The following is a 9,421-nucleotide window of genomic DNA, read 5'->3' on the forward strand; positions in this document are numbered from 1 at the left end:
AGATAACGACACGATCGTTCAACGATATTGTACACATGATAGATACGATCGTTTGAACGATACAGAAGTGATGTGCACCAGAGGAAGTGAATAGTGTGTACGAATAGTGTGTCAAACGAACGACATTCAACATACTGTTCCTTTGTCCCACTGTGCAGTATGCCCTTCAAAGTGTTCTCAAGGAAGAAGAAAGCAGCTCTTGCTTTGATGTGTCTGCTTAGTGCTGAAGAGAAGGACAATGAGAAGAAGCGGCGAATGTGGTGTAAGGATTGGTTGTTGGACCGAGACAACATTTCACATGAGAATCTGCTACGGGAACTGCGCCACTCATTCCCAGGTGACTACGAGAATTATCTTTGTATGTCAGATGTCTGTTTCCAGCAATTACTTTCTGCAGTTGGACCTTTTCTGCAGAAACAAGATACCTTCATGAGGAAGTCCATTACACCTGAGCATAGGTTGATCGCCACGCTGAGATACCTTGCCACTGGAAGATCTCTGCAGGACATGAAGTTCTCCACTGGGATCTCACCGCAAGCAATGGGTCATATCATCCCCGAGACGTGTGCAGCAATTATCGACTGCTTGAAAGATGAGTACATGAAGGTAGGGGCCCCATACAATCATTAAAACAAAATGACACATTTGCTTCATAACCAAAAAATACATTTTATTTAACAAAGTGCATGTATATATGTAAATAACAATAAATAACCATAAAAACAAAATATAACTATTTTAACAATATTAACAACAAAAAAACAATTAACATTTGTGACTCCCACTATAAATCAGTGAAATGGAGGCTTTCATTGCCAAAACTGTACTGATTTGGTGTACTGGAGGAAGGGTAGTGATGAGGCTCATATTGGTGGCATGGAGTGTGTACAGGTGAAGGGTAAGGCTGCAGGTATGGATAGGGGTAGGAATAGGTAGGGTATTGTGGGTTTAGTTGGTTCATCATCCCTTTGTTCACCAAATCCGTGATAATCTCCACAGCACCTGCTTGTTCTGGGCTCATCTGCCGCAGTTTTGATACAATATAGAAGCCAAAGCCATCCAAGTGATCCTCTTTTTCATTTAATATGGACATGACTTTCTTGAAAGCTTCCCTTTTTCCAGCTCCTGATGTTTTCTTTTCTGACCCCTTTTATGGTTGGAACTCATTGAAGTGGATGTTGTGGCGGCAGGTGAGCTCTCTGCAGGTTAACTACAGGATGAAGTCTGCAATAAAAATAAATAGAACATATAAACAGAACATATTATTATGCATATTAAACTCTTCCTATGTTCTCCTTTCAGTTTCCTGATACACCAGAGGAATGGCTGGCCATCGCTTCAGAATTTCAAGATATATGGAACTTCCCAAATTGTGGAGGAGCAATTGATGGGAAGCATGTAAGAATTACCCCACCGGCAGGTACGCCATTTCACAGGAAGCTGATGAACATGCAACTGCACCTTCCTAGAAACAGCTAAACTGTGGAGGGACTGAACTTTGTGTTTGTTGCAGATGAAGCATTTGCATTACATGAAAACCTGTTAAAATCCTATCCTCAAAAAAACTTGACAAACAGAAAAAAAATGTTTAATTACTGGTTATCTCGTGCTAGGAGGGTGGTTGAGAATGCATTCGGTATTCTAGCAAATTGCTTCCGAATATTCCATACTGCTATCAATCTCCACATGGACAAAATTGACAAGGTAGTCTATGCTTGCTACATAATTTTCTACGCCACAATAATTGCAGTGCATCATTTGGTCCTCTAATGGAGCAAGATTCTGCTACAGCAGCACCGGGTGAAAGCAGTAACCAATTCACTGGTCTAGTTTGATGGTCTGGTCTGATTTAAAAAAACTTGAGAGGGACATATTGGATGCACTAAGGCATCATATCGCCAAAAAACGTAAGTATAAATTTTTTCAGTTTTTAAATTTTAGTTTTGGAAAATTATTTTTTTATTATTTTTCAGGTAATGTAATATTTTGGGAAACTATTTTTAATTTATTTGTATTTTTTGATATTTTTTTTAATTATTAGTAATTTTGTTATTATTGTATGTTGTTTTTCATTTTTTTAATGTAAATTTTTTGTTCTGTATTTGTTTTTATGCATTAGGACGCCGTGCTCCGGAGGTAGAGGAGCAGCCGCAGGTGTGTCCGGAGGAGCAGGTTGAGGCGGAGGGTAGGATATTGTTATACATTTAATAAAAAACATGTATTATTTTAAATATATTAAAAATATATTTTTAAATATATTTCAATTTTTTTTGTATTTTATTTTTATACAGAGTTGATTCTGGGTTCCCCTGAACAGGCTGGGCGTCCGAAAGGAGCATGTTGAGGTGGAAGGTAGGATATTGTTATATATTTAAAAAAAATATATTATTTTTAAATATATTTCAAATATTTTTTTGATTTTATTTTTATACAGAGTTGATTCTGGGTTCCCCTGAACAGGCTGGGTGTCCAGAGGAGCAGGTTGAGGTGGAAGGTAGGATATTGTTATACATTTAATAAAAAAAAGTATTATTTTAAATATATTAAAAATATATTATTTTTAAATATATTTCAAATTTTTTTTAATTTTATTTTTATGCAGAGTTGATTCTGGGTTCCCCTGAACAGACTGGGTGTCCGGAGGAGCAGGTTGAGGTGGAAGGTAGGATATTGTTGTATATTTAATAAAAAAATGTATTATTTTAAATATATTAAAATATATTATTTTTAAATATATTTCAAATATTCTTTTGATTTTATTTTTATGCCAAGTTGATTCTGGTTTCCCCTGCAGAGGAGGTAGTTGAACCTGTGTTGGATTTTTACCCAGGTATGTACCAAAATTTTAGAGAGGTAGGTTGCATGTAATTGTGTGTAATTTAACTTTTTATTTTTGTTTGCTCTTAAAGTTTCAGAGGGAGAACGAGAAAGTCCTGTACCAGGCACGTCAGGACAGATGGCGAGAAGTGTTGGTAAGCATTCATATATTGTTCATGCAAAAATGTCTCATATCCATGTGTCAGCTTCACAATATATGTGTACTTAATATTCTTCTTTTTATTTCTACACAGATGTTGTTTCCCAAAAAAAAAAAAATGGATGGCCAAACTCGAGGCCATGGACCAGAAATGGAAGGTCGTGGCCAAGATAGTGCGTCATTCACGAAGAGACCTGCAAGCCCTTTAACAAGAGATCATGAAAAAAAATTAGGAACTTTTATATTAATATTTATTTTTTTAATATAGTTTTTATTTTTGTTTAGTAAAAATATTTTTATAAAAAAAATGTGTGTGTGTGTGTCATTTATTTATACTTGACTGCCAGGTAAGTTTTAAATTTGAACAACGCATAATTTTCTGGTAAAAAGGAAATCTGTTCTAGTAGAAAAATTTAGAACATTACTAACTTGTTTTCATAAATGCAATCAGCCTATCACCCTGATGTAACTGAAACCCTCAGAGCCCTGCATTTATTTGTACATTGACAAGCCTAAAACAAGGTTGTAGATAAGGAGAGGCAATGAGCAAAAATGCTTGTATTTTCTTATGGAGGTTCCTCACTTTGTATGATAGATGATGAAAAAGAATGCATAGAAAATGTTCTTTTATGTTCAGGATAAACACACAGCAAACAAGCAATAACAATGCAACAAAGTAACATTAAAAAAAAACATTTGGGGCTCTATTAAACAATTTCCGACATTCCATTGTGGGATTCTTCCAGATCTGTGTTCTAATGTCAGTAATTGATTCCCACCAGCGAAAGATTGAGGAAATACCAGATTCCCTGTTTTATAAATGAAGCACTTGCAAAACAATGATGCAAATAAATATGCACTGGTGTGAATGGGCTGTAAAACAAAATATACATCAATGAGGAGAAAAGTGTGATTGTCCCAAATAGCTATGAATATTATTTAATGTTAGATCTGTCATTTAAGAGAATGTCTGCCAGGAACTGCACCCGGCTAATGTCATGCAATACAACGCAATTTGCTCTTTTAATCAATACACAAATTAATCTTTTGCTAAATACTACAATTATTAGAGGTACTAACTACTGGTTTCATATTTAATTTGTATTACCAATCACCAAATTCAAATAACATTTTGCAAACAATGACCAAAAAAGTATTTTTTATGATTTTCATTGATCATTTTTGTATAGAAAATACTGCATAGTGCATGACTAACATTGTAATGTGCAGATCAAATCACCAATTGCCTTGCTGTCTTTGGCTTGCAAACTTTTGAGTCACCAACTCAGAACAGGAAAATCCAAAATTTGCTTGTTTTTTTTACCACTGGATGACCTTTGCACTTCACGCTGGTTTTGTCAGTTTGGAGCTTTAAAAAAGCAAAAAAAACTGGTACTGACACTGCAGCATGTGTGTTACTGAATTTCTTCACTGTATCACAAACAGGGGTTCTCAGGTCACTCACAATTAAATTCTATTTGAGCTCTCAGTGTGTGATACACTTCAGCCAGAATACAGAAAACATCTCAAAAGGTTACAGCAGTATATTTCTTGAATCTTCAATCTATGTAACTTTCTCATTCTAATTTTATCTGCACGTCAATTGGCAATTTAAATCTAATTTGCATAACTTTGCTTCCTGGTTCCCACATACTCTTTCCGATGACCTTTCCACCTTAATCCTCGATGAATTTAATGTTGCAGTGGATGACCCCAAACATCATTCCTCAGCCAACCTGCTCTCCATTACATAAACAGCCCCACACATATCACCAGACAGACATTTGACCTGGTATTTTCCAAACTCTGCGACCTCACCCATCTTGACAACTCACCATTTCCCTGTTCTAATCACAACCTTATCCCTTTTAACCTAATCTAATTCTTGCCCTTTTTGCCACATCGCAGACATGCTCAATGGCAGAGAGATATTCGTAACCTTGACCACAACCTATTCTCAAACTGCCTTACGCCCCTAATCCCCACTCTGTCTAAAATCACATCTGCTGAAAAAGCTGCCACTCCGTTCAACCACAGTCTTTCTTTGGCTCTGGATAAAGTTGCCTCTGCCACCTTCTGCTACCCCCTCCTGCCAACCCCCAACTCTTGCACAACAATCACACCAAACATCTACAAAAGACTGTTCATGCAGCTGGGCGCAAGTGGAAGAAATCTGGCCTCAGCACCGACTTTATGGACTACAAAGCCAGACTACAACACTTTACCACTGAACTCTCTGTCACCCAGCAAAATTATTTCTCTGATGCCATTTCCTCTCAAGCTTCCAACCCACGCAGCCTCTTCTCAACAACTGACTCCCTCCTAATCCCCACATCTGGTCCCCTCACAACTACCTTCCCTGCCCAAGACATAGCCACCTACTTCAGAGATAAAATTGACTAAATCACCCATGATGTCTCTGCTTACCACGCTACTCCAATCGTGGCTCAGTGGTTAGCACTCTGGCCGTTTCAGCGCTAGGTCCCAGGTTCCAATCTCGTCCAAGACACTATGTGCGTGGAGTTGGCAGGTTCTCCCCGTGTTTGTGTGGGTTTCCTCCCACATCCCAAAAACATGCAGTAAGGTTGATTGGCTTCCCCTCAAAATTGACCTTAGACTACATTGATGACATATAACTATGGTAGGGACATTTAACTGTGAGCCCCTTTGAGGGACAGTTAGTGACACGACTATCGACTTCGTACAGCGCTGCGTAATATGATGGCGCTATATAAATACTGTGTAATGATGATAATAATATCCACCCCTTCCACCTGTAAATCATCACTGACACCTCTGCCTTGTTACTGTGGATGAAGTCTCCACTCTTCTCTCATCATCTCCATCTACTACCTGTCCGCTTGACCCAATTCCCTCTGATCTACTCCGTGCCTATTCCTATCCCCTGCCCTAACCCTAACTATTCACCCCTCCGCTTTCAAACATGCCATTATTCTTCCTATCCTGAAGAAAGATCCCACCCTACCTTCTAGCTACCGTCCTATTTTCCTCTGCTTTTGACACTGTCGATCACCCCCATCTAATACAAATCATGCGCTCAATTGGTATCAGTTTCCTATTTGTCTGATCACTCCTTTCAAGGTAAAGTCAATGGTAATTCCTCCTCTCCCACTCTCCTCCCTGTTGGTGTTTCCCAAGGGTAAGTGCTTGAACCAGTTCCCTTTTGTCTGTACACCTCTTCTCTCGATAGTCTCATATCCTCCTTTGATTTATAGTACTATCTGTATGGTGATGACACTTAATTCTATCTGCCCACCTCGGACTTGTCTACCTCAGTCCTGGATAAGGTCTCATGCTGCCTGTAATCCATCTTATCATGGATGGCTGACAGATTTTTAAAACTCAACCTGGAGAAAACAGAACTCATCATCTTCTCCCCTTCAAATTCTAAATCTCCCCCTGGCATATTCCCTACTGTTAACAACGCTGTTTCCGTCTCTCCCCTTAGGCACATTGTTTTGGCGTCACCTTCGATTCTGTTGTCTCATTTACCCCCCATATTCAGAACATTTCCAGGTCATATCACTTTCACCTGCACAACATCTACAAATTCCGCCCCTACCTGTCCCCAGGGACCACCAAACTCCTTGTACATGCTCTTTTCATCTCTCGTCTGGACTACTGTAACATCATCCTCTCCGGTATTCCACTAACCTGACTCTCTCCTCTACAATCTATTATAACGCCTGCTTCCAGACTCATTCATCCTTCCCACCGCTCCTCTTCTGCTTCATCTCTTTGCAGTTTTCTTCATTGGCTTCCATTTTATCTTAGAATCATATTCAAGCTCCTGTGCTTTGCCTTCAAATCCTTCCACAGTTTTTGTCCCACTTACCTTTCTGACCTGATAGAAAAATACCCCCCTAGCCGCTCTCTCCGCTCCTCCAAAAACTTGGTAATCACTTCCTCACTCATAACCACGTTACACGCACAACTGAAAGACTTTTCTGGAGCTGCCACTTAAGAGCACTTAAAACCCACAGATGAAATCAGAAAGCTTTTACAAAGCAGTTTAATATTCTACCTGGCTGTCCTTGAATAAGCACCAAAGGCAAAGAACACACCAAATATTGCCTAACAGAGCTCAGGGTCATGGGTTGGGCACCAAGTGTATTGGCTCCTTAAGTTAGGAGCAACTTTAACAGTTTTGGTAAACAAAATATTCAGTTCCACAAATCCACTACCAGAGCTGGAGGAGGACCAAGAAAGGCAGTTTGGAGCTATAATTAGCATCTTAAAAACACTTTCTCATTTCCAATGGGGCTGCCATTGCAGACCTTCTGACAATACTAGTTTTTTGGCCCCCTTGCTAACAGTCCAACTTAGTACAAATATGCAGAACAAGACAGACAAAACCAACCAAAGCCGACAAAGTCCAAAGCCTTTTCTGCACATTCTTGGTCGTTCTTAAGCAGGCAATACACCATGCCATATATTTTTATAACTAGCTGATTACCCGGTATTCATTTATTGCAATGCTATATTATACAGGAAAAGGCATCAAATAAAGCAATTGTGTTTTTCTTGTCTGCGGTGTTGTTTCATTTTTTTTTTTTTTTTTTTTTGCCTTTGATTGCACTCGGCCAACTGCCTTACGTTTTTCGAAGGCATTATTACAGGCCAGAAATTTATAAAAGAGCCCAAAAAAAAGTATGTAAAAATATAAGCAAAAGGCACACTGTCACTGAGCAATACATACACACATACATGCAAATATACCTCTGACATATACCACAGCGCTGTACAAAGATCAGGGGTGCACTCTCATGAGTCTGAGTCATATGTCTAGCAAGTTTGGTTGAAATGTGTCAATGCTTATCCGAGTGATGGTGGAGCATACACACATACAATTATATATATATATATATATATATATATATATATATATATATATATAGCTCTGACATATACCATAGTGCCGTACAATGAAATATTGAGCTAGACCCATCAATCTCTGTACAGAGGAGCTGACACTCTAAAGTCCCCCCACAGTCACACACTAATATTATACATTTATTTATATACCTCTGCCATACCACAGTGCTGTACAAAGATCAGCGGTGTCAAATGTCTAGCAAGTTTGGCTTATATGTCTCCGTGCATTTCCTAGTGATCACCAAATATAGCTCTGACATAAAGCACAGCGCTGCACAAAGATCAGCGGTGCACTCACATGATTCCGGGTCATATGTCTAGCAATTTTGGTTTAAATGTTTCCGAGTGATGGTGGAACATAGCAAGTTTGGTTGAAATGTCTCCAGGCGTTTCCTAGTGATGACATACACACATACATACAGTTAGGTGCATACATATTTAGACAGACAACTTTTTTCTAATTTTGGTTCTGTACATTACCACGATTATTTTTCAATTAAACAACTTAGATGCAGTTTGCAGGGTTGAACAAAAAGATTGCATAAAATTGTGAGGAACTAAAGCCTTTTTTTACACAATAACTTCATTTCAGGGTCTCAAAAGTAATTGGACAAATGACAAATTAGGCTATTTCATGGGCTGGTGTGGGCAATTCCTTCATTACTTCATTATCAATTAAGCAGATAAAAGGCCTGGAGTTGATTTGAAGGGGGGTGCTTGTATGTGGAAGATTTTCCTGTGAACTGAAAACATGCGATCAAAGGAGCTCTCCATGCAGGTGAAACAAGCCATCCTTAAGCTGCAAAAACAGAAAAAACCCATCCGAGAAATTGCTACAATATTAGGAGTGGCAAAATTTACAGTTTGGTACATCATGAGAAAGAAACAAAGCACTGGTGAACTCAGCAACGCCAAAGACCTGGATGTCCATGGAAGACAACAGTGGTTGATGAGCGCAGAATCATTTCCATGGTGAAGAGAAACAGCCAACCAAGTGAACAACCCTCTCCATGAAGTAGGCGTATCGATATCCAAGTTTACCATAAAGAGAAGGCTGCATGAAAATAAATACAGAGGGTGCACTGCAAGGTGTAAGCCACTCATAGGCCTCAAAAATAGAAAGGCTGGATTGGACTTTGCTAAAAAAAAAACATCTAAAAAGCCAGCACAGTTCTGGAAAAAACATTTTTTGGACAGATGAAACCAAGATCAACCTTTACCAGAATGATGGTAAGAAAAAAGTATGGAGAAGGCGTGGAACAGCTCATAATCAAAGCACACCACATAATCTGTACAACATGGCGGAGGCAGTGTGATGGCTTGGGCGTGCATGGCTGCCAGTGGCACTGGGACATTAGTGTTTATCTATGATGTGACATGGGACAGAAGCAGCCAAATGAATTTGGAGGTGTTCAGAGACATACTGTCTGCTCAAATCCAGCTAAATTAAGTCAAATTGATTGGGAGGCGTTCACAACAGCCAATCACATTTTGGTTGGTTGTTGTTAAGTCTGCTCAAATTCCGCTAAATGAAGTCAAATTGATTGG

At 38.9% G+C, this 9,421-nt stretch overlaps 2 long non-coding RNA genes across 2 annotated transcripts; one reads left to right on the forward strand and one right to left on the reverse strand.

Annotated features, from left to right (window-relative positions):
* Window positions 1–644: 644 nt before the first annotated feature.
* LOC140344129 (uncharacterized) lies at window positions 645–8,161 on the reverse strand. Its single transcript, XR_011923497.1, has 2 exons — window positions 8,024–8,161; window positions 645–1,224 (listed from the first exon to the last, which is right to left on the reverse strand). It is a non-coding gene; the product is annotated as an uncharacterized lncRNA (long non-coding RNA).
* On the forward strand, window positions 1,240–3,510 carry LOC140344128 (uncharacterized). The gene is made up of 8 exons (XR_011923496.1): window positions 1,240–1,907; window positions 2,120–2,185; window positions 2,292–2,352; window positions 2,435–2,494; window positions 2,603–2,662; window positions 2,773–2,830; window positions 2,910–2,972; window positions 3,072–3,510. It is a non-coding gene; the product is annotated as an uncharacterized lncRNA (long non-coding RNA).
* Window positions 8,162–9,421: the final 1,260 nt, after the last annotated feature.

This window comes from Pyxicephalus adspersus, chromosome Z (genome assembly GCF_032062135.1).
Source record: "Pyxicephalus adspersus chromosome Z, UCB_Pads_2.0, whole genome shotgun sequence".
Taxonomy (NCBI): Eukaryota; Metazoa; Chordata; class Amphibia; order Anura; family Pyxicephalidae; genus Pyxicephalus; species Pyxicephalus adspersus.